The sequence below is a fragment of the Aedes albopictus genome, chromosome 2 (assembly GCF_035046485.1).
Source record: "Aedes albopictus strain Foshan chromosome 2, AalbF5, whole genome shotgun sequence".
Classification (NCBI taxonomy): Eukaryota; Metazoa; Arthropoda; class Insecta; order Diptera; family Culicidae; genus Aedes; species Aedes albopictus.
In genome coordinates, this window is record NC_085137.1 from 452,684,489 (window position 1) to 452,711,612 (window position 27,124).

Consider the following 27,124-nt stretch of genomic DNA (forward strand, 5'->3'; position numbering starts at 1 on the left):
TAAAAATCTCCATCCAATCGGTGCCCACCATTCGTTTTCTATGGCTATCCTGCATGTCTGGGCAAAATTTGAAAAAAATCGTAGGGCCCATTTTTGAGTTACGCCCTTTTAAAGGGCGTAAAGCCCAATATTCAAAGAAAAAAATCGAAATATTTAGTACCCAACCATTTTTTAACGATTTTGATGAAATATTTTCTTGAAGAATTGTATTGCATTGAGTATTAGATTTGTTTAGCATAGTTTTTGTTGAAATAATTGAAGAAAATATGACGTTTTTGTGAGGTGACATAAATAAAAATGTTTTTATATGAAAATATTTCAATTATATTTGTAACTTCTCAGGTTCAAATACGGTAAGAAAAACGTGAATGTATATAAACAAAAAAATAAAGTGAATGAAAGGAAGTCTCTTAAAAAGAGAAATTTAGCATAACATGTGAAAAGGGCCTAAGTGCTTTTTTGTAAACAAACACGGTTCGATCGCTGTAAATAGGGCCCAACTGTACCCACGAATATCTGCATCCTTTAGCGATAGCCCGGAGATTGCACTTTCTGAAACATGTTTGTTTACAAAAAGCACTTAGGCCCTTTTCACATGTTATGCTAGAAACGATATTATGTGTGTTTGAATAAATGGAAGAAGAGCTGTTGTGTTAAGCCCTTTACATACTAGTTTTATTCGCACAAGACAAAAAAAACGAATCAATTCTGTATGAAATCATGAACAGCAATATGTGATGATTTATAATTTGTTTATGATAATTACATCTAATCAGATATGTATTGTTTTTGAAAACGTAATATTTTGAATAAGAATGTAGTGTATTATAAATAATAATACCTACAAAGACCACAAAAATGTTTCTAAATTTACTATCTGTGCCGAACCCAATCGCGCGCTATTCATACGGGCGGTTGCACAGGTGCTGCCGTGGAGAGAGACTTTTCGCTCACTGTTGAAAACGACTCAAGGCTACTCGACTATGTTTTCACAAAATAGCAAAGTTGGTTTTAAGTACTATGAAAAAGAGAGCATTTATGCATAGTAAGGGAACTGATACCTTACGTAGATTATGGACAGCGCCTAAGTTGAAATGAGCCGCGCAAATATATAGATATTTCTTTAAAAAAAATGAGATATAAACAGACTTGCTTCAGCATTATCGTTTTTCTAAGTCTCTTCAATTGCATCTCATGTCCACATAGCTTTTAAAAGATAAGACAACACGCTGCCAGGAGGCGTTTGTGGTGTGATAATCATGTTTTCCAATAGTAAATTTAAACACATTTTTGTGGTCTTTATCACCGTAAAGCGGCATTCAGTGTAGGTATTATTATTTATAATACACTACATTCTTATTCAAAATATTACGTTTTCAAATACAATACATATCTGATTAGATGTTATTATCATAAAAAAATATAAATCATCACGATTCCATGATTTCATACAGAATTGATTCGTTTTTTTTTGTCTTGTGCGAAAAAAACTAGTATGTAAAGGGCTTAAAACAACAGCTCTTCTTCCATTTATTCAAACACACATAATATCGTTTATAGCATAACATGTGAAAAGGGCCTAAGTGCTTTTTGTAAACAAACATGTTTCAGAAAGTGCAATCTTTGGACTATCGCTAAAGGATGCAGATGTTCGTGGGTACAGTTGGGTCCTACAGCGATCGAACCGTGTTTGTTTACAAAAAAGCACTTAGGCCCTTTTCACATGTTATGCTAAATTCCTCTTTTTAAGAGACTTCCTTTCATTTACTTTATTTTTTTGTTTATATACATTCACGTTTTTCTTACCGTATTTGAACCTGAGAAGTTATAAAAATATAATTGAAATATTTTCATATAAAAACATTTTTATTTATGTCACCTCACAAAAACGTCATATTTTCTTCAATTATTTCAACAAAAACTATGCTAAACAAATCTAATACTCAATGCAATACAATTCTTCAAGAAAATATTTCATCAAAAACGTTAAAAAATGGTTGGGTACTAAATATTTCGATTTTTTCTTTGAATATTGGGCTTTACGCCCTTTAAAAGGGCGTAACTCAAAAATGGGCCCTACGATTTTTTTCAAATTTTGCCCAGACATGCAGGATAGCCATAGAAAACGAATGGTGGGCACCGATTGGATGGAGATTTTTATTTTATAATAACGGTCTGGGGAGCACCGTGGCTCTATAAGCGTTTCAAGGTGGCAGCTCTATGTAACAGTGTTCGTAATTTGTCATAAGTAGGGGTAGTGTCCCCCCGAGCATCAGCGGAGTGGGCATTCTTGATATTCTTATTCTTTGATTTCAGGCTCATGCATGGTGTCTTCGACAAAGTTTTTTTGTTGTAATGATCAGGGACATTAATCGCCAATAATTTAATAGTTCACAACTTATCCGCATATTCCGTGCCAACATCTAACGTTTTTGTTTTACGCCCTAGAGACTTCGCGTCTTCGAAAAAGTTGTTCATATCTACAAAACAAACGACTCTGTCTTGAACGTCAAAATTCCACAGCCTACTGTTTCGGAATTATTTTAAAAATAAATTTAAATAGTCAAAAACCAGTTTTTTGTCTCAATTTGGCGTTTCTACGAGAAATCATGTGAACTTCAAATACTTCCTAATGCTAATGTGTCAAATAATAGCTTTCGGACAGAAATTGGTTGAATATCAACATTTAAAATAAAAGAAAACATTTAAAATTCGGACATAGGTGTGATTTTCAAATTATAATATCTCATAAAGCGCAAAAATCGCAACCTAAAATTTTCAGCATATACACATCAATACTAGGAAAACATACTGTCAAAAATTTGTAGAGGTATATTTTGGTGTTTTTAAGATATTTAATCTTTTGTAATAGTAAAAGTGGTGCCAGCATCAAACTTTTTTCCGTGACACAACAAAGATAGTTCTCTTTGACAAAATAAAGAGCTCTTCCATAGACGTCGAAATTTCATGGCCTACTCTTTTCGGGTTATTATAAGAAAATCATTATTGATGTTTTTTGAGGAGTATATGTTCAGAATAAACTACATCTGTCAATAACTCAAAAACACGACGTCTATGAAAGAGTTGTTTAGTTTAACAAAACAAACAACTTTCTCGAAGAAACTCTATGTGTATTGTCTATATAAGTGTCACGATCAAGAGTTAGACGCTGGTACCATCTTTCCCAAGTAACACAGAAAACATCTTTAGAAATCAAAACTTCAAAAGATGTTCTATAAACGTATTATAAGAGCTTCAGCAAACATAATATGTTCTATTTGTGCTTATTTTCTGTTGACTGCTGATGAACAAGAAAAGAATATAATTGGCTACAAAATGTGAAAAAATATGTACATAATACACATATTCAACACTTATCATACAATGTGGACATCAAGTAATGTTATCGTTTTGATTTCGCAGAATGCTGATGAGACGGGTAAAGTGAGGTTATAAAATTATTAATGTTTTGTTCGCAAAGGCTACCCCAAAAGATGCATTAATAAGCAAGCTTATAACAAAAGCATCCACAACCACTGCACTGAAAACTAACAACTAATTAAGATCATAGGAACTGGCTCTGAGCAGGACTGGGTACTAGTTCAATTCCAACGGGATGATCAGTTCTAGATACCAAGCGGACAATGAGATATCCTTTTCCTAGCATCCTCCGCACCAATTCATCTAAAGGAAGCGACTATGATAACCTTCCCAGTTCAAACAGGGTATACATTCACAAATTTGGGTAGCAGCGCATTCGTCAGTATTCAGTGTGCTTGCAACTATGTTCCAAATGCAAAGTTGTCAGAATCTAACCACCGGACTTTGTTCCGCTCCGATGTGCTACGTGTTGACCATGTTTCTGAGCTGCTGGCCAATTCTCTCAACTCGTGAACTGTTCACTCATAACTTGTTCCGGGTAAAGAATAGTGAACCGTACACTATATACATGAAAATACAAATAGATTAAGATTTTAACAATATCATTTGATAGTTTTTTATGTTTTTTTTTTCATCTGGATAGAGCCAGCACTCTAAAAAATCGGTAGTATACATGGTAGTATATATGGAATTTAAAAGTTATTTAACTTTCAAATAGCTTTATTACATCATTTGAAATAGGATACGATATAAATGTTTGCTGCAGATTTGTATCACTTGAAAATAACAGTATAAGAACTTTAAAAAGAGATTGTAATATATATGTAATATGTTAGTTTTATAACTAATATGTAACTTGATTATAACTAGTCAATATAAAAGAGTTAGTTGGAACGTACATTTTATGTACTATTATTGTTTTTAAAAACATCTTAAATAACCTGTAAGATGTTCTATAAGCCGCCATTTTTTGCGCTGTTTTGATTATATAAGTGTTCGATATTAAGTTTATAATACAGGTAAAATACAGCAGAGTATGTATGAATCGTGAATTTTAAACTTTTATAGGACTAGTTGTGTTGCTTGGGTTACTAACCCTACAGCAAAAGATCAAACATCTTAAAAACACCAAAATATACCTCTCCAAATGTTTGACAGTATGTTTAGCATAGCAAAGCATAAGCGATTGTACACGTGATGGGTGGCTATACAATGCTTAGCTTCATTTGTTTTGAAAAATCTAACACGTGGTGTCGCTAATGTAAAGTTTGGGATTAAGCATCACATTGTATACCTGGCCACGTCCTTACAATCGCTAGAAACGGGTAGGAATGTTAGTTTAACGTCTACTTGAGAAGATACAGGGTACCCAAACTATCCCCCATAGACGTTAAGGAAAAATAATTTGTGTTAGTAGGGTGGGGTTGTTATGAGGAGCTCTATTGGACAGTCTAGAGCGCAGTTGACATTTGATGGATTCTCACTTTTGGGTTTACAGATCTGTTAAATGAACTTACCTTGATATTCCTGAAAGAGAGTACCTATATAAGTATACAAAAATAAAAATATAAAAAGTAATAAAAATTTGCATTTCGATATTGAAGACATTGAAGGAGCCGAAGGATTGAAGCAACATTGATTGGTTTGACAAACACTAGCTTGGAGAGGAAAAAATAAATAAATAATAACAGAAGCCGTTCGCAGTAGAATCAAAACATAAAAATAAGACTCAAACATCACAAAATACACATCAAAATTTAATCCATGCTCCCAATTTAGATAGGAAAATGGCAATATTAAAACTTGATGTGGTAGATCTTACGCCGTAACACCACAGAGAACAGACGTCTATCTTTGCTTTCTGCCTTGTATAAAACTTTGTAACGATCATATCAGGGAATGTGGTTATGCTCCCGTTGGGTGGCGCTAGCATCCCATCACTAACACGGTCATATTGTCATTTTTGTTTCCACTGCTCACCGTGTTTGGCATTTGAGCGCTCGTGTCGCTTTGTGGGCTAGTGTATTTTAACGATGAACATTGCCATCATGGGGTCAAATCGATTTTATAAGTGGGGCAGTCTGCGTTGGTGGCGTTGAGGTACACTTAAATCCTTTACACACAATTTTAACGTAGTTTTGTTCGAGGTTAAATGTCTGTTCTCTGTGGTAACACACCGTTCTGAGGTGATCTCCCCACGTTACGGGACATATCCAAACTTTTGACAGTATGTTTGCCTAGCATTGATATGTATTTACTGAAAATTTCAGGTTTCGATTTTTTCGCGCTTTGTGAGATAGGGTGACGAAGGGTATTATCGGCAGGTTTGTTCTCTTTGTTATGGGGGGTTTTTGTGGGCTGAATTGCCTGAAATTTGGGCATATAACTCAGCTTGGTTGGAAAGGATTTGAGGCCAACTCAGAGACCTACAGGTTTCAAAAAAAAAACCCATGACGAAAAAAACAAAACTGCCGAAAATAAGTAAGTTCCCCTATATTATAATTTGAAAATTACACCTTTATTTCGATTTGGTAATGTTTTCTTTAATTTTTAACGTTAATATTCACCAACGTCTTTCCGCATCAGCAAATATTTTAAATTCACATGGTTTCTCGTAAAAAACGCCAAAATATGCTCAATAAACTGATTTTTGACTATTTGAATTTATTTTCCAAATAACTTCAAAACAGTAGGCTGTGGAATTTTATCGTCCAAGAAAGAGCCGTTTATTTTGTCGAAATGAACAACTTTGCTGACGATGGTTGTGCCACCTAGGTGGATAAGTTGCGAACTACTAAATTCTTGGCAATAATTGCCTCGGAACATTACAAAAAACTTTGTCGAAGTCACCATGAGCTGGACATGCTTCGTTTCGGAGTAATTTATTTTGTCCCAGTAGATTGTGATCCTGACCCTTAGTGCACTGATCATCTATGTGTATAAAAATGCAGTGGCATACGTGGAACCGCGCATAACTTGCGAACGGAAGGTCCGATTTTGGGCGCCTTAGTTTTGTTCTGTTAGTTTTCACCCAAGAATGGTTTATGAGGCAAAAAACATGAAAAAACTGAGAGTTTTTGAAAATTGATATTTTGTCCGGGGACTTGGTCTTGGCCAGAAACTGGAAACATCAAAAAACGCAGTAGGCAAGACAAAGTTTGCCGAGTGCAGCTAGTTTCTTTATAAATTAGTTTCCAAAATATGTAAAAAATATTGTAAAAGAACTACAATTTCCTTACAATAATAAGACTGAATAATTATCCCTCGAATTCTGTTTCCGTCTAGTCAACGTCTATTTCGGGCACAGTCTGAATTCGATTCCCGGCACATCTTCTACTCGATACTATGGTACATATGATGGTCCAAAATTAATATTTGACCGTTGGTGTTTATTAAAAAAGTCGGTGAAATTCTTCGCAATTCAAATCAAATCATGAGTTCAAAGTACTTTTGAGCAGGAAGTCTTTAAATTGAGATGGATCTAGTTTTAGAATAACGATTAAAATATTTCAATTCATATTTTTGTCTACCAGATTATAATACGCCATAACTGTGCAACGAAGAAATCATTCTCTGTAGTTGTGATTTATGATTGTGGTTTCGTATGCAAAAAATCCACGCACATTTATGTCCGCATCCTCCTTAAATGAAGACAACTGTAAACAAACATTTTACCGACTAAAAAACGATTGATTTGATTAATTAAACAACTTTTGCGGCTTTCTGCAGCAGTGAAATTAATCTTTAAAGTGCCACAGAGCTTTTGAAGGGAGGTTCAAAAGTGATTAGGGCGAACCCAGTAAACCACAGATCGTAATGGGAAGTGCATTCAAAAACCGTATATCTCGCGGTCAGAAATCAAAATCGTAAAAACCGTTGAATCTTGTGATGAAAAGTGTCAAGCCCGCAATTGTATATAAATCGCTACTGCGATTTGTTTTCGAGTACGTTTGTTGTGTATAGAGCAAGTCATAAATAACGCTAATTGAAGTCATCGCTGTTTGCCTACGCTTACAAGTCATATATAATGTTATTAAGGTTTGGTTGGGAATCGTAACGACTTAATGAATTTCGGCACCGCGACGAGGTGATTGGGTGGCGTTGGATGCAAAATGAAATAAGCATCCCACTTGCCTTGCTCATCACCAGTCTTGTGCATTATCACCATCATAACACAAAAAAGCCGCAACATCAACATTGCTCTTCTTCCTCCATCAACGCTACAGCAAGGGGTCGGACAGCCTGATCTGGGATCGAAATATCAAAAAATATTAAAAATATTAATCCAAATATCACAAAAATGATCAAGTGTGCCGTGATGGTTATTTTTGTTTGTTATCATGTCAAACAAGAATGCCACAGAAGTAAGTACAGATCTTATTTTGTGAACAGCCTGATGTTGTACATAAAAAACCGCTGGCCATTTCCGTACTCCTCGGTCCTCGCTACCATACAGCTTCATCTTGTGCATAGGGTATATTCAAAATTTATGTTAGCCTGGGTTTTTGTTAGAACAACCGTTTGTTTATCAATGAGATGCTGCTTAATGTATGTTGGTACTGCCAGCTTAGTTTGTGGCATCAAGCGGCCTGAATATGAAACTATCCTGCCTCGGAAGCGATACCCAAATCATACCAATAACATACTGTTTTCGAAACATAACAAATCATCAAAGAAACCGAAACCCTGGCTAAAATTTTACCCTCCCAAGCTCTATGGTTCTCATTTCGTAATTATTTTCCCCTGAAATACTTCACTACTTTTATAGACACGTAGATTCTGAGAGCCTTCTACGTGTCGGTACATAATTTAATAAATAATCTCTTATGATAATATATACCCCAGAGTTTGATTTACCAAACCTCCCTCAGCTACGTGGAAATCGAGCATGATACACATACGCTTGTTGAACATATTTGCATGGAATCTGCCTTAAAGGTTTTATTGAAAGATTATATGTAAGAGATCTTGGTATTTGATTTGTTATCTCAAGGAACATCAAGTAGAGCTGATTTCGTCTTCAGCAAAGGATCCTCTTTGGTGTGGGTCTTTGTATCGTCAGCTCCTGAAACTGTAAAAATTGTGTGTGATGTACTACAAATAGAAAAATGAAATATGATTTCAAATACTTCAATTCTTTGCCAATGTTTGTCTACGGTTTGACTTTCGTTGTCTTCAACATCCTGGTTTATGACAGATGTTCATTGAAAAGAAAACCAAAGCTACTTTGATGAAATTATGGATTTTAATAAATATTAAAAATATCAACCAATATTAATCCCAGTATCAATGAGCTGTCCGCCCCCTTGCGCTACAGCCGACCGTCTCTATGTTGCTATCGAACACATTCGAGACGAACGCATTGATACGGTGGCTGCCGCCGCCACGCTCTTTCTCTGCAAATCTCTTGAGTAGCCGAACGCTTCTTAACCGTCGTTCCGACGCAGAGCTATGTCACTCACTGCTGGGTGACTCTCGTCTGAAAATGTCAGGATGAGGGTCAATTTGTTAAGTAGTATTGCATGGCGCAGCAAACACAAACATAGCACGCCCTATGAATAGAATGCAAAGCGTAGAACAAAAACTCGCTTCGGTGTTTCATCGTGTGGTTCGAAAACAAGAGACGATCGCTGCTGTTGGATGTGGTTGACTCTGCATTGAACGAGGGTTGGCTTGAGTGGCTTTTGCGTGAATCGATTATGTTTTGATGGACTGCGTTTGTCGTATGAAGTGATGGTTAGAGCGAGTGTCATTCGACATTGACCATCCTGAAACTGCACAACCCTGCTCATCACCGCCAAATTTTACAGACCAAAATGTTTACTAGGAAGTTTTTTTTTATTCACGACACTTTACACCAAGAGGTGCATTCGTGTCGGTAATCCCATTTAAATTACATTCTTTACATTTCATGGTATTTTTTAGCATTAATCAATTATTTATTTTTTCTCGATCTGGTGTTGTAAATTCTCCATTCTGAATCGGGGCCACCCTGACTGCAGGTACGCTTTGATTCATTTTCGGCTCTTTCTCCATCTGTTTCTGTTGACAACCGCCGCTTCCCATGTTCGAGCTCGTTATGATGATCGTCGTCGTTGTCGTCGGTGTTATTGTTTTTCTCATGTACGCTGTCCGATTCCGATTCGCTGGAGTCTGATTCTTCGGTCCGCGTCGATCGTGGTTCAACTGTATTGCAATGAACGGGTTGAGAGTGGTGGTTGTTGTCGTTTCTGTTTTGGTCATTGGTATCGTTTGCTAGTGTTCGACTTTGTTTCTTTTTATCGGCACGCACAGACGGTGCCGATCGGTCGAGGGGGAAGTTGATAAGTGTGCTGTGGTTGTCGATGACTATTGTTGACGGTAACGCTTTCTCCATCCGCATTTGTACTATTTTAACTCCATTCGGTACTCCTGGGAAAAAGTCCTTCCAAACTTCGGTTTTGGATGGAAATTACCTTCCCGTACTGCTGCATTTGCTTGGTGATCGTGGCGTTCGATACATCGGGTGGAAGATCGAGGATTCTCACTGCCATAGTGGGGCCATCTACGTAGACAGGGACATAGTGTGATACCCCTTCGTGGGTGAAGCAGTGCTGAAGATGATGCAGCTTGTGCAGGCGCGGAGCTATTCCGGCGTTGATCATTTCAATATAGACACCATTTTTTAGGTTGTGTAATTGAATGCTCTTTACGTCGGCCATGTCGAGCTCGATGTATTCCTTTAGCAATTTCTCGATCTGATCCAAATACGGACGTTTTGGAAGACCGGAGAAATCCACGACCAGGGTGTTCTTCCTGAACGAAGACATTTTGCATCGAGTGCAAAAGCTTTTCGCAACAGGGGCCACAAAAACTTGTTTTACGAGTGAACGGTATTATGCGAAAAGCCGTGTGTCGCGCACGAAGGGCAGTTGTCAACTGAACTAGAAAGTGAAAATTGAACGGTGATAAGAACAATTCAGCTAGCTGTCGCTTTGGTGCGGTTTTCTTCGTCGTATGCAAAAAAAAAAAAAAAAGTCAACTTGTAAATGGAGTGAAATTGAAACGTGAAATTTTGCGTAATTATTCCATTTCCAGTGCTATAGGGGCTGATTATTGATAGTCTACATCTTTTTGCTTCCATCTGATGAGCCATTGGCAAAGGTAAATTGGATTATCTGTAATAATAGCTCAGAGAACAGACATCCAAGTCCAGTTCCGAAACTGTGTAAGGAATTTAACGACCATTTGAAATCGGTAACACAAGTGGCAATAGCGTGGCGCTGCAATCGGTTAATTTCCCATACTAATTTAATTCACCACTTGAAATGTTTCAATTCACCACTGACTGTGGCAATATGGTGTTTGGTGGCGTTAGTGTTGTCATCGTATATTGGTCTGTAACCTCGCTCAAGTAAAGATTCAAATCCTTACACAACTTTCCGAATGAAATTTGTTCTAGCCTGGATTTCTGTTCTCTGTGATAATAGGCTATTTCCGTCTAACATGACGGGACTTAGCGCATATGACGAAGTGGATTTCTTCCCTCAGCGTTAAAAAACAAACTGCTTTTTACTCGTATAATTAGTACCTGAACCATTGTGTCTCAAATAAGCATAATGCCTTCTAATATACTGTGTACGTTCAAAGGAAAAGACTATGTATACGAAAGCAATAAGAAATTAACAAGAAAAGCGTACGGCCACACTCTGGCACATAAACTTCCTTTCTTTTCTATTGTCGGGTGGCAAAATGTCAAATCCAATAAAAATATTTCGCATAGCTGTGCACCGTGGCATGGCTCTCACACCGTACCACGATACGCCGACGTGCGTGGCTGCAATACATTCACTCGTCCTTGGTCCTTGTGCCACTTCTTGGGGACTTGGAATTCCGGAGAAATCCTCCCACCACGGTGAAACGAGCTTTTGTGTCTACACTTACAATCCGATGGATACACGGTCAGAAAATTCACTCATTTTCGAGCTAAAGTGGGACAACTCAAAATTGAGTAAATTTTTTTTCCAGCGATAGCGCTGGCCCAAGTGCGAAAATCTCATCAGTTTAAGCCGTATAATATTCTTGATGATGCGAAGAATATTATACGGCTTAAACTAGTTGGATTTTTGCACTTGGGCTAGCGCTATCGCTGGAAATGCAATTTACTCATTTTTTGAGCTGTTCCAGTTTAGCTCAGTTTTGTGTGAATCTTACTCATTTTAGAGTAACATTTTCTTAGCGTGTAGAAAGCAATTTTCGGTTAATGCCATTCGCTTACTTCTTTTCAAAAGGCATTGCTCGCTCGACCGAAAAAGGGCACGCCAGCGATTAGATTTAATCTATTTTATATCACATCCGATTTTAATTTCAGTGTCCCTCCTGGGGTGATTTCCTTTCTCTGGAGGAGAAAGCCGAAAGTGAAAAAGTTGGCAATCTATTCGATTCGTTTAATATTATGGGAGTTTCGATAATAATAACTAGACAACATACATAACCTTTATATCTGTTGGCCCGGCGCCAAGGCAAAGGTCAACCCTGCAGTGCGAGCTAAAAGATAAACGACACCATTAGCAGTTTTCGTTGACACCTATCCCCTCCCCATCGCCGCTGACCTGATACTGACTGGCAAAAGGGAGGAGGAGGGACAATTTAATGAAGTAAACTTCCCGTTTCCGCTTTTTATTGCACAAAAGATGGATTCAGCACTTTCATACAAACAGCTAGCTCTAAAAAGTGATATTGGAGCCGGCGGTGCACAGTGGGATATATGTGAGCAATAAAACTCACGCATCTGTTCTTCAAGTGCACGAAATTCCCCTTGTCAGGTTAGTTCGAAAAAAATCAGGAGGCCAATGCGCTACTGAATTCTTTAGGATTTTTTCTCAGGTCATCGTAATGTTTCCGATTCTGATGTCGCACGGTTAAGAAGCGATTAATTGTTGCTTAGCGTAGATGTTTGGATAGATATGAATTGGTGAGCCCGTTTGATGATATTATTTTATAGTTCACGTTCAAACGAAATATTTGTTTGCTGTAGAACATGAGTGATTCGAAAAATTTACTCAAAGTTCGTTCATAAACCACGTAGACCTAAGTTTATAGTAACAAAGGATGTCACGTCACAAATTTTGTCACGCAAAAATCGACCATTTTTAACCTCACTTTCCCTAGTCACATTTTTTTTAAGGCTCACGTTCGGCAAAACACCTTCCTTCCCCTAAAAGCATGATGTCATTTACATCAATATCAGCTGTATGTTAACTATTATCGGCATTTTGGAACATATTCGTTAATCCAACATCACCATTGTGCATTTGTTAGTTTGAAATGCTTAACATTATTTAGGTACAATCTAAAAAATTGTAAATAATTTTGAAAATGAAAACTTTGATCTTGGAGCGGACCTAGGATCGAATCCCACATCCGACAAACCCACAAAATGTGGGTTCTTCCTTTGGAAGGGAAGCGTGGGTCCCGAGATGAACTAGCCTAGGGCTAAAAATCTCGTTAATACAAAAAAAAACTTTGACTTTCTTTCTCACCGTAGCGTCCCGTTGTGCATACGGTGGCCCTCAATAAGGCCTCCGAATTGTGCGGAGACCAGTGCAGTGGCAGCTTGTGTGACAATTTCGGGCAGCAATGACGATGGTTTCACATTTAATGACCCCGATGAGATGATGGGCACGAATTGTGCAAACAGATGCGCGTTCGTTTTAGACAAACGCCAAAGCACTGACTGCTGCTGCTGCATTAGGGGTTTGCCAGGATTTATGTCCAATTAAATGGTTGATGAGCTTTGGTGTCGTATGGCCGGGAGGATAGGTCGCAATAATTTCAAGTCGATGCTTTGTGCATGTGCGTTAGGAAACAATTTATATTTCCACGCCGGAAGACGAAATTAATTGTGGGGATTCTCTTTTATTGCGATCCATTGTGGTCGAAAAGTGTGAGCAATGTGCTATTGTGGAATAGAACCATTCATGCTTTCATAGTTGGCTGTAATGAATTTCAATTGAAACACACGTTTATCGCAAGTGCCACTGTAAACATTTTATTTTTAAATTAATTTTAACAAGTCAGAAGAACATATTTCTTGATGTTGGGTAACCGACTGTTATAATTTTATGTACCTACCACAAAGGGCTTTCCTTATAAATGTGGTATTGTCAAGGGATTTGTCCGAGAGCTTCTCTAGAGGTTTCTTCAGAAATTCTTTGGGATTCCTTCAGCAACTTCTGTAGGGTTTCTTCCTGCAATTTCTCGAATCGTTCTTTGGGAACTCTCAGGGATTTCTGCAGGAATTTCACCAAGGATATCTCTAGTGATTTCTCTTGAGATATGTAAGAGTTTTCTCTAGGGAATTTACTGCGTTAACCGGAGCAATGCTGCAGTTTTATTCTTCAATCACTTCACCTAAATTACAGCTCTTTTGTCCACTAGGGCACTGCGTGAGCGATTCCAATTGGAAGCTGTACATACAATTTGTACAGCACCTAAATGTATTCTCGTCTAATTCTACTATATCCAACTGGTTTCCGTTGCGCTGCTTTCACTTTCTACCCTATCATGGTAGAATGATGAGCACGAGGAAGCTGATGTGTGGCTATTGGTTGTTCCTGTTTCCAGTCCGATTGGGGGTCCATTATGAGTTGCCGTTCGCCGATGTCCAAGTATCCGGGTCCATTTGAGCCATTGGCTCCGAAGAGGGTCAGTGTCAGCTGCTCTTAGGAGGAAAGAGCAACAGACGAAAGTGACGGGGCTGGGATCGAACCCATGACCATCTGCTTATGAAGCAAACGTGTAGCCATTACGCCACGGCCGGCCAATGCTGCAGTTGTCCTTGTGTTTCTCCGAGATAATCAGCTATCCTTCTTAAACCTCAACTGCGAGGCTTAATAAGGGTAGGATTATTAGTATGTTGTTTATTAGTTTTAATTATCACTCCTATAAGGCTCTTCACATTATGCGTTTTACACAGTGTCCTCTGTGTATCTTTGTCTCTGGCGTTCTTCAATCGATACCGCATTGGTTTTTATCGTTGCTGTTATTTTCTTGTGTTGTGATTGTAAGAATTTGGTCCAAGAACCTTACTTTCGTAGGGATTTCTATCTAGGTGTCTTAGCTTTAATTAACACCTAGGGTAATTTTCCAATTGTTGCACGGCTAAAAATTCGCCAATTGTTGCACACCTCATAAGAATAACATGGAGTGTGCAACAATAGGCGAGTTTTTAGCCGTGCAACAATTGGAAAATTACCCTATTTGGTTTCGCATTATGCGTTTTACCCAATGTTTGCTACTTTCAGTAGAAATGGAATGGCGATCTCGCGTGTCATGCCTCGAGCGGCAATTAACATCCTCTGAAGACGATTTCCTAGAATGCTTAATTGCTTATTCAATACTCACTTCTCCGAATGTGTGGATAAAACATATTCGTATAGACTGTTTCAGAAATTATAAATACACTTTGTTTATTCAATAAAATGATCCGTTTTGATGATTTCTACCATCTTACTTCAGAATACAGCATATTGTGCTCTAGTTTTTTGTATTTCCTTTCAATTGTCATGATATTTTGAAGAACAGTCGAGTTATCGAACAATTAACTTCATTTTTCAAATTTGAATTTGCACAAAGGTGTTTTTTAATGATTTAAACATTATTTATCACTAAATGCCTCAAATTATCTAACTTTTATCATATTCGCTTTCTTAACTAGTTGTCGAAGAAATGCCTTCATCAAAACCTGGGAAAAATCGATGAAGGCATTTCCACAACATTTTTTCTGACATCAAGTTTCTTATTTTTAGAGGATTTCTACGAAATATAAGAACTACCACACAGTTTCTTAGATGTTCTAAACACATTTCATTGAAATAAATTAATTTTTTCAACTCATTCGATCCTCCAAATGGCAAAGTTTGTCATACCATAAAAAAGAATGCAGTAAGCACTATTAAAGACATTCGTTTGCTTAACGTTTATCGCTACCTGTGTTGTTGCGAAATTTGAAACAAAAATTTTTGCATTGAGAAGGTCCGTAATGAAGGTTCTTGATCAAATATTCCAGTGAAAATTACTTTTACCTATCGAGAAATAACTTTTCTTATCGACACAGTAACTTTGATTGTGTTTGAAACTTGATTATTTTATTTATGAGATTTTTTCCTTTTCTACTATGCTATATTTTTTGACCACTTTGTGCAACTTAAAATTTTAATCATCTAGTTTACAGAGCCCTATCTTCTAACTTTTACAAAAAAACATCAACAAAGTTGGTATTATTTGCTTCGTTAGAATATTTACTATAAGAGCTTGAAGAAACTTTTTTGGATATTGTGCTCAATTTGAAATGGCAGTCAATCGTTAGTGTATTTATAATTTCTGAAACAGTCTATATGAACTCAATAGATATCGATTGAATGTGTACTAAATCGCTTTACTCCTTTTAAATCTCCAAAATGTGAATACTTTAAACATGTTTTGATAAAACTACTTGTATACAGCCTTGATATTTCCAAATCTTGGCGGTATTATACTGTCAAGTTTATTCCGGGAGTGGATAATGCATCGTATGAAAATCAGACCTATCAGTTTGATCTCTTTCTTATGAAATGATTAGAACGCTTTGTCGAGCATCACATCCGTGATGTTTTTCTAGCAAACATGCCTCTCCATGGGAACCAACATGCTTACTGAAATGTTGCTCACGACATCAAGAAAGCATGTACTCAAAAGCAATTTTGTTGGGGTGTTTTCTTGGATTTCCAGGATACTTTTGAACACGTAGGGTAATTCGCCAATTGTTGAACGGTTAGTACCGGCATTTTGGTTTTCGTTAGTTTTTCCGTGCATAATTCCACTTTAGTTGAAAAATATCCAGTGAACGTCTAAATCTACTTATCCCTTATACTGCCCATTGAATTTGTATTACCTTAAATTCCATTTTCTAAGAGAAAATAGAACATTTGTATGGGAAGTCTGTAACCCAAATGATGAACGCTTCCTTAAGCTAGCTCATCCTAATGTTGGACGGTTCTTGCCAATTGTTGAACGGTTGAAGCTTTGTTCGTAATTGATGACGTATAACCCGACATCAACCTACACTCCCGTTCAAAAGTTTGGGGTCACCCCCTCAAAAACATGTCATTTTTTTAGGCCCATATCTCCGCCAATTTGCGTCCGATTTCAAAACCCTAGGTTTCATTCAAAAGATAATAAGTCAAAGAAACTTTGCACATGATTTAAAAGAAACTTTTTCAAAAAATTTTGTATGTAAACTTAACCCAAAGTTGCCAAATTTTCTAAAAAAATGAATATAAACTTACGGCAGTGTCGCTGGAAGTTGGGTCGACCAAATTTTAAGATGAGAGCGGTAATGTGACCCATTTTCTATTAGCTTTCAACTGCTTTTCACAGAACTTAGCTAAAAAATCTAGAAAAAAAAGTTATTAGGTAAATTAATCCTTGATGTCATCGACCAAAAGTTTGGGGTCACCCCTCAAAATGCTGTATCGGCCAAAAGTTTGGGGTCTTTATCGTAAAACATGGAAAAGTGATTTGTTGATATCTTTGTCATCTTTCATTCAATTTTAATTCTTCTTGGCTTTTTTGAAACAAAATGAATGATACTTACTGCATAGACATTGAACCACACATAAGGTATGCGCACAGCAAAATCTGGCCAAAGAAAAACAAGCAGTAATAATTCATTCCAACTTATTCTCAAACCAAAAGCAATTCATCGTAAAAAATCATCAATTTACTTTAAATCAACATCAAGACATTGCTGATTTGACTTGTTATATCCGTCATCTCGAGTTTTGAGCTTGAGTCCTTCCGTAAAGTTTTGCACAGTACCTTCGACCGCATGCCAAGAAATTTTTACCACCTTTGTGTCAAAATCAATCTTATTTTTCGATGAAAGCTGTCGTACTTGACATTTTTTGAAGGTTCCAATTCACGGTTACTCAATATTTTTCAATTGGGTTGAGTTTTGAAGTGTATGAGATTTCACGTTTTTTGGAAAAATCCAGTACAATTTCTACATAGTTTGCTACATACAAACGCAAGCATTCTCCGCCAAAAACAGGGGACAAAAATCAATTCAAATCAATACACAATATCTAAGCATTTGAATAAGGGGTGCCAGCAATTATTCCCGACATTTCCCGTAGTGAAAAAGATGATTTGCTGTACATGTATTTCTAAAAGTTCGGTTTTTCAAACCACAAATTCATATTGTTGACCAAACTATGTATTACTTGCCAAACTTCGATTTTTTCTTGCTCTTAAGTTGATCTGCAACCTTTCCAGGTTGTAATGATGTATAGAACCGAATACTTGAAAGTTAACTTAGGTCTGCGGGGACGGTCGCTTTAATGTACATTGTCAGATTTTCAGCACGTTTGTGCAAAAACTTTTCGAGGACTTCTTGTTCCCTTGACTCTATTTTAAACACAATGTCAAAATATATCCCGAAGTAAATATTTTTCGATTCCTTACACAATAAGCTTTCATTTGCGCCAGAGATTGCCACGATTCGTTGAAAATAGAGAAATTTCTATCCAAAATGCGGTGGCTAGATTTTGCTGTGTGCATACCTTATTTGTTGAAATTTACTTACTAAAACTTAACGTAAAGTTGCCTCATTTTTTGAAGCGTGGTAAAATGTGCTAACTTTATATAACATGTTTATATACAAAAATAGTTAAATACGTTAAGTTGAAGACATCAAACGTAAATTTAGTTAATTATCTTTGAAATGAGCCAAAAATAATTAAAATTGAACTATAGATGACGAAGATATCACCAAATCACTTTTCCATGTTTTACGATAGTGACCCCAAACTTTTGGCCGATACATCATATTGAGGGGTGACCCCAAACTTTTGGTCGATGACATCAAGGATTAATTTACTTAATAACTTTTTTTCTAGATTTTTTAGCTAAGTTCTGTAAAAAGCAGTTGAAAGCTAATAGAAAATGGGTCATATTAGCGCTTTCATCTTAAAATTTGGTCGACCCAACTTCCAGCGACACTGCTGTAAGTTTATATTCATTTTTTAGAAAATTTGGCAACTTTGGGTTAAGTTTACATACAAAATTTTTTGAAAAAGTTTCTTTTAAATCATCTTCAAAGTTTCTTTGACTTATTATCTTTTGAATGAAACCTAGGGTTTTGAAATCGGACGCAAATTGGCGGAGATATGGGCCTAAAAAAATGACATGTTTTTGAGGGGGTGACCCCAAACTTTTGAACGGGAGTGTATATTTCACCTGTTTTTATTTTGGCCACCAAACCCAACATAGACACGACAGTTACCCGATGTGGGTCCAACAGTGGTCCAACATTTGATAAAAATTGACCCGACTTTGACCCGACATCCGATTTTTTCACCCTGGCGGATTTTTTCCGGGTTTTTTGTGTTTTGTGCCCAGCTAGTTCGAGCTAGTGACAATTTATTTAAATGACAAAGAATCGCAAATTTGAAGAGAGCTCTAGTGGACTGAAATCGGTTTAAAGATGACTAGATGCAAAAATGGCTGAAAAGATTTGATTAGAAGCGAAAACGACAGAAGAAAAGTACGCCTTTTAAAGCCCCTGAAACTCTTCTGGAAACCCATGGGACCCCCTAACACTCTGAATTCCTCTTGAACACCTCTGAAACGCCCTTGAAACCCATTGAAAACCACTGGAATCTTTCTGAAGCCCACTGGAACACCCTTAGAACATCCCTGGAATGCCTTTGAAACCCCACGAAATGTACGGTTAGGTAAACTGAAAAAAAAAAAACTAGCAGTCAAGCTAACATCGTAGGTTATGCCAGTGTTCAACAATTGGATCATGGATGCATAATGATAGTGTGATAAGAAAAATATTTTTTTCAAATTAAATTACAATGAAAATGTGATTTTAAACAATGTTAAACTGTTAATGACATCCTTCCAGTTCTTGTAACTATGGTGTGCCTTTGATATTTGTGGTCGATGTACCCGCAAAGCTTAGTTCGTAACAGCAATTTCTTAAAATTAATCTTAAGAATTGTGCAGTTTTCGTGTCATCAGCGGTACAAAATTTTCAATCAATTTTTTTGACGAGAAATATGTATAATTTTGTAACTTAATTAGAGCAATATCGTGACCCACATGTATATGCATCTATATCATACGTTTACGTTGGATGAAAATTACTTAAGTAAGATTTATAATAAAATATTCAGAAACTGTTCAACATTTGGGTAGTGTTCAACAATTAGCGAATTACCCTACTTTTCAATTCCATATTGGAAACCGCACGGGTTTTCCTGTTTCTCTTTAATGACTTCCTATTGGATTCACCAAAAGCTCAAAAACCGACATCTCTTCTCGGCATTACGTCAAGCAACGATTATGAAATTGAGTGTTTGTGGATGCCCCCATGTGGGAGTCTTGTCACCACTTTTAAGGAATCTCGTAGCAGAAGCACAAATGAGATAACTCAGTGTGGTTTTCCTACTTATGATTTTGCCCACGATAGGCTGCTTCATTTGTATATCTTAACAAAGAATCCGACTATGGAACTTCGTATCTTTTGATTGTAGTTATCCAGTTTTTACGCATCTGCGTTTCCGAGTACTGTAAACCGGGGTCAAAATGATCAGCGGGGTGAAATTGATCACTCGGGTACTACATAGTAATTCCATACTAGGCACTCTTAAGCGTGGTAATGATCTTCAACTTTTTATGTCATCTGATTCGTAGATGTCTATAGATGAGTGTATAATTTTATTTTTTTAGAAAAAAATTAGTTTTGCCTTATTTTTTTTAAGGATTTTGCAATGTATTTCCCATTTAGCTGAAATCATTGTTACTATACAATCAATTGCTAATAGGACTTCCCGTAAATTCTCTGTTTTAACATTTTTGTAGAGCCTTGGTTGGGATGTTATGCAGCTGATCAGAACATGAAATAGTTATAAAAAGTTCATTTATGAGGAAATAGTCATATATTGTGATAAAAATCACTCATTGCAAATAAAATTGCCTACCTTCAGGCGTTTAAGGGGAAATTTCAAAATTTAATTTTGCATTTAAAGTATTAAATTCACTAGTTGTAAGATTTTAGACGCGATATTTGGTTTTAGAAGAGCAAAATTAAGTAGAGAAGGAAATTTTCCTTTCCAACCGATGCTTAATTCTATACTGATCAATTTCGCCCCAAAGTGGCATTTCCAATATTTTGATATTTAGAGTTATTTAACTTAAAGTTTAAATTTTTTGAACAAAATTCTGTCAAAAGGTTCCATGGAGATCCACAGGGTACTAGTTTTACAGAAATTCTTTTGGCAATATTTGAACAGACACTGATGTTATCCGCAAAAGTTGTTTTAAAGTGATCAATTTGACCCCGGATTACGGTACTCGATAAACACTTGATTAAGTGAAACTGACCTAAGGAGCCTGAATCTTCAGGATGTTCTGTTGTTCTGAACCCGTTGTGGTAAGTAGCTATATGCTTACTTTACGCTTTATGCGTTTTTTAGGTGCCCTTTTCAGGGCGCTGTTTGAACCCGTTGTGGTACGCTTATGCGATTATGTCGATCCTATTCCCTCACCTTCCTTTTCCCTATCCCGGATTTACTGTTATGATAAACGTATTTTTCCGAAAATTTGAAGTAGAAAAGCAGCGGAAGTAGATCCAGCTGAGCAAACTCGTTCCACTTCCGCATCCGACTACTGTCTTTTGTAGGCCACAGTTACTGTGCAAGAAGGTTGTGTATCTCAACTGAAACGCATGATATGAAGAAGAAGCAAAAGATTTAAAAGTTCTACTGTAAAATGCAAAAAAAAAAACATTTGTTATATGAAATCATAATATTAAAAATCCCATTTGTATTTTTTCTGCCCCCCACAAAGCGAACCTCCGCACCATTCATCTCCAACACCACTTATTAGGTATCAGTAATCAGAAACCCGCCTACAATAGCACGTAATCCTCCATTTGGGACATTTGTTACATCGCCATATAGGCTTTCATCTATTACATTGTCCGCCTGAGGGAAAAGAAAGGAAATGAGGATTAGGATGGGGATAGGGACAGGTAGGTAAATAGGAAAAACTACCATGGAAGAGGGTACTAACGCATAAGTGCACCACAATGGGTTCAAACAGCGCCAGCGCCCTGAAAAGGGCACTGTAATAACACATGAAGCGTAAAGAGAGCCTTTACCTCTTTACCACAGCGGGTTAAGAAAATAAGAAGAACATAACAGCCTGAAGATTCAGGTTTCTGAAGTCAAAAACTGGACAGTTACATATCAGGCAAAACATTTCAATAGGTCGTCCTATCTGCATTTGAGAGTCTCTCTTTGTTCACTTTCTCTTTCAATTATTACAATGTAATGATACACTTTTCAACTATTTTTGCAGTACAAATCAAAAGACGATTGATTTGACCATCCTACTATGAGACAATCATAATTCAAATAAACAGCTGAGATATTAACGAAAGAGAGGCAAACAAAAGAGAGCCTCTCTTCTGCAGATTGGACCTTTAGAAATGTTTGGCAAGATATCAAATGATACGAAGTTCCACAATCGAATTCACAGCTATCACATACAAATGAATCAGCTTGCTGAATATTCGTCATGTGATAGCTAAACCGGCACTGGCCAGCCAATGCTTTAATCAGCATGCTGCAATTCTGCTTAGACAGATTAGTTAGATACTTCGCCACCCCTAGAGATGGCTCAGTACAATAAAATGTTGTTTGACGACATGACTCCAAACTATTCCAGTATTGTTTGTGCTGAGTGGCAGTCCAGGTGTCAATCTGAAGCTTTACCCAACACTTCGATATCGGAATAGCTGGCTCAGGGCCAATTAAGTCATGTGATGCTCCAGTGTGAGCCAACACATTATCCATTTCATTCCCAGCGATGGAAGAAGGACTGGTACTCATGAAAGGTGAACAGCGTTTGCTGAATTCAGCTCCACGATTTGAGTTCGACAAGCGATAACTATCTTCGACCTAGAGTTGGCCAGAACAAATGCTTTAATAGCAGCCTGGCTATCTGAACAGAAGTATATGACTTAACCTTACCCATTACGTGCTGCTGAAGTTCTGATTGTACTCCGCACATAAAAGCAAAGATTTCGGCCAGAAAAACGATGCAGTGTCTACCAAGTGAGTAAGACTGATGTAGCCTTAGCTCACGAGTGTACACACCAGCACTTGCTCGGCTTTCGAGAAGGGAGCCATCAGTGTAACATACGATGCCGTCTGAAATACTTCTCTCCAGATATTCAGATGTCCACTCTTCCCGGGAAGGGAATTTCGTGTAAAATGACCTATATGGAAAATTACAAGCATTTTTGAGATCACTTGGAGCAAGGACAACTTTGCCCCAATTCACCAAAAGTGGAAACAACGCAGGAGTTTCCTCTAGTGAAGCGTGTACCCGTAAGTGGCGAGTGCCAGAAAGTGCTTCTCGATTGAGATGAATGTGTAGTGGGACAATTTCAAAGAGAACTTCGAGCCCTACCGTGGGAGTTGAAGAGAACACTCCAGAGATCGCCATTAAGCACATCCCTTGTGATGGGCTTATTTTGATTGAATCGTACTCACTTCGCTTTTTTGCCACCACACAAAACATCCATAGGCCAATATTGGCTGAACAACAGTTGTGTAAATCCAATAATATACTTGGGTTTTAGTCCCAAAGTTTCATCAAAGGTTCGCTGGCATTTCCAACTCCAACTCCAACGTACTTTGCCTGTTCAGTGTTCAGTCACATTGATTTCAGAATCAAAGAGACGCAAAGGTTGTACGCCATTACAGTTTCGCCTTTCCGTGAAAAGAACAATATATGTTTTACTCGGATTTACCGTAAGGCCATATTGGCGTTAACACCCCTCAACTATCTGAAGATCGCTTTACATCAGGTCAAAAAAGGTGCTGATGTACATACCGACTAACAATGTTAGGTAGTCGTCGGCAAAACTATAAGTAGGAAACTCGCTATTATTGAGTTGCTTCAATAGAGTACTGCTACGAGATTCCACAAAAGTGGTGATAAGACTCCCTCTTGGGGGCATCCACAAACACTCAATTTCCCAATCGCTGCTTGACGAAATGTCGAGAAGAGATGTCGGTTTTTGAGCATTTGGAAAATCCAATTGGAAATCATTGGAGATATGTATACTATGACCCCGTGCGGCTTCCAGTATGGCATCGAAAGGCATATTGTCAAAGGCTCCCTCGATATCTTAGAAAACACCCAAGCAGGATTGCTTTTAAGTGAATGCATTCTCAATATCGTAAACAACCTTGTGTAAAAGAGTCACAGTGGACTTTCCAGATTGGTAAGCATGCTGATTCACATGAAGAGGCACGTTAGCCAGATGAACATCACGGATGTGATGATCCACAATGCGTTCTAAGCATTTCAGAAAAAAAAGAGGTCAAACTGATAGGTCTGTAACTCTTTACTTCTTCATACGATGCACAATCTATTTTTGGAATAAACTTTGCAGTAATATTCAGCCAAGATTTGGGAATATACTCAGTAACAAAACAGCAAACAAGTGTTTTTTTTTTTCAAAACATGTTAGAAATAATCAAATCTCTTCTGAAGCAAAATAGGATATATCCCGTCTGCTCCAGGAGATTTGAAAGGAGCAAAACTATTTAGTGCCCACTCCATTGATTCTATAGTTTTGATACTCCAAGCAGAAGCCAGAGAATCATAACTACAAGAAAAGACATCAGGTTTATCCGAAGATGTAATGTCTACACATCGGAGGAAACCAAAACTTCCTCATCAGAGGAAGTGAAGTCGGGTTTAGGCAAACGAAGTTCGTGCACTCGGAAATCCTTAGATTTTGCAAGGATTTTGTTCGACCGACTGACTTCATTCAAACTGTAAACATTTGCACAAAGACTTTCCAGCCGGATCGTTCCGCAGACTGAAGAGCTTTCTGTTAGCTCACTGGAAGCTCACTGCGTTGTTGGCAAGCACACAGGCTCGTGGCATGACACGCGAGTTAGCCATTTCATTTTAATTGAAATTAGCAAACACGATGTTCACAAGGTTGCCTAGACAGAATTTCACCTTACGAAAGTAAGGTTCTTGGACTTGTGCACTTGGGCTGTACCATTTTGCATAAGTCTGCAAAGATCGATCGATGCTGTTCTTTTATGCTGGAGATTTATATTCCCTAACCGAAGCCACACTAGGTAAGATTAAACTCTTTGCAACCACAGCACAACAAATAACAGCAGCAATAAAAACCAGATCGGTATCGTTTGAAAAACGCCAAAGGCGAGGATACACAGAATGCACCATATAGGCGAAAATTTAAACTAATTAAGTATGAATTCATAAATCCCGAAGATATTTTACTTATACATTTTAAATTTTTTATGGACAGAAGTATACGAGAGGGGAGGTCTGCAGTGAATTTTCGCCAAGAAAGCTGTAAAAATATGGTGCACATAATTACCGTTTTTATCAAAGGAAATAAATACTACTTGATACCATTTAACTTACCTCACAATGCACATTCAATCAGGACTTGTTTTACACAACCGTAGAAAGCATTCGTAAGCACTTGCTTTGCAGCTGTTTCATTCCACAAACAACTATGTAAATACAAAACCACGACCAATTCAAACCTGCTACGTTTGCAAGTTAATGCTCTTTTTTGCCTCAACTTCGTCCTCACAAAATTGTATCATGCACGAGATCAACACAAAAAAATACTCACAACAGAAAAACTCTCCCACCGTCAACTTTCCTCATCCACAGAAACATCCCACCATCAGTATTGCAGCAGCAAAAAAAAAAATAGAATTAACTTTGTTGCAATCAATATTTTCCGGGAGGCTTTTCCTTCCCTGCAGCTTTGCCAATCTGCGATTATCCTTTTTTTTTCGCGTGTGTAATTTTTATCCTCTCTCCGCGATGGGCCAAATGCAGCAGCAACCAAAACTCTGCACTCCCCAGCCAGGAAACCACATGGTAGCGGAACACAAACACAAAGTATCACTTCCCTGTTACACGATTCGACAAAACTGCCTCAAATGCCCACACCGAGTCAGGAGGAGGAAGTTCACTTGCTGCGGCACACGCTTCCACAAAGCTCTACTGCTCTATTCTTCATTCACCATCACCACCCATTCATTCATCCGGCGACGGACGACCAACAACCAGGAAATGTAAACGATGATAATCGGGAAAACCACACCAGGGGCTTCTTTTTTCTTGGAAACTCACTGTACCCCCTCACTCTTCGTCGCACACTAGTCCACCAGTAGTCTCGAGAGGTCCTTCGAAACGTTGTTGTTGATGGTACAACCGAGCGGTGACAATGTTCTGGAGAATGCAAATGTCATTTGAGATGCTGTCTGGTAGTGGAGGTCCTTTCTGCTCCTGGATCCGCACCGCGCGAACGCCAACCGAACCGAAACGGGTGAAAAGTCAACGCAGACTGAATGCCGATGGAGCCAATGCGGGAGTTTTTCTAGTATCCTCCGTCAGGACACGGAGGTGCGAGCTTTCATCATAGGGGAGGAAAGTTGTTCCTTTCTCTCTGGGGGGAGAAAGGATCAAAAGCACCGGATGTTCTCGGAGAGCTTGAATGACTTCCGCTCGCTTGTTACAAAAATAAAAGAAATTAATTATTACAAACCATTAACACTTCACGGCATACATAGAACCGTACAAATGCACAATATAGAGACATCACAAATTGACGAAACACGACACAAAACATATACGTGCCCTGTTATCCAGATGGATAACATCTTCCGATCATAGGATGACGAGGTTTCATTTATTGGTTTGGGTCCATCAGTCATCCTGGAATTGTATTTTAGTTGGCATTTTGCCTCTTAGTTCACAGTATTTGTTGCTGTATTCATAGCTTGGTTTTGTCTAGGAAAACTAATCCTAATCGGGCATCCCGTTTCGGGTTTCGATACTAGAGCTCTATGACTTGAAGTCTGTGTCAGGGAAAGGTTTACGTATCTAGTACTTAATCGCGGCCCGAAATGGCCTGGATGTTGGCAATCGAAATAGGATTGCACTTCATTGGCCTCTATCCTGCCAGAACCCTATAAATGTTAATTAATACTAGGGTAATATTTACAAGTTAAAATTCAATATGTAGCACAAGGAACGAACGAATATTGTACTTTAAACACATTAAACAATTATTCTGTCTTATTATTGTAACAAATATTTATACCCGTAACACAATCCAACGTTTGAGCAAGAATTTTTCGTGAATCGAGCACCGATTCACGAAAAATTCAGCTCCCATATGCTTCATATCCTTCATAACAATAGTGTTAAGGCCATATACTTAACACTACGATAAAGATAAACAACTTAACCTAAACTCAAAACAAAACCAAAACGAGTTATGCTACCCGAAAGCCACAACGCTTTCCAGAAACGTAGCGGTGAACAGGACTAACAAGTCCCCAGAAAACACCTCAACTCAAAACTAAAGATTGTTACCCGAAAGCCAAACTGCTCTTTAAATCACGTAACGAATTAATCTAACCTTAACTAAACTTTACTTTTATGGAGGTTAACTGTCCACAAAAATAAAATGGCCTTAAGACTGAAGTTATAATCCTTCCAACTAGCTTGCATTTGTATACACGGGGTTTTTTAGTTGGGCGCCATGTTACAAAATACAACATGGAACCCTACAAATGCAAGGGCCCCACGTTGGGCGCCATGTTACAAAAAATAAAAGAAATTAATTATT

The 27,124-nt window shown here is 37.7% G+C and overlaps 1 protein-coding gene across 6 annotated transcripts in view; it reads right to left on the reverse strand.

Annotated features, from left to right (window-relative positions):
* The window catches only part of LOC109419701 (chondroitin sulfate N-acetylgalactosaminyltransferase 1), a 159,777-nt gene extending 133,926 nt beyond the window's left edge, over positions 1 to 25,851 (reverse strand). For 2 of the 6 annotated variants that reach the window (XM_062853895.1, XM_062853894.1), the window contains exons 1-2: positions 24,895 to 25,851; positions 4,899 to 4,922 (exon numbers count right to left, since the gene is read on the reverse strand). The gene's annotated coding sequence lies outside the window, so the exon portion shown is untranslated. The remainder of the gene's footprint in view (positions 1 to 4,898; positions 4,923 to 24,894) is intronic. The other 4 variants (XM_029877645.2, XM_029877644.2, XM_062853896.1 and 1 more) reach the window with 3 other exon arrangements.
* Between the last annotated feature and the right edge of the window lie 1,273 nt (positions 25,852 to 27,124).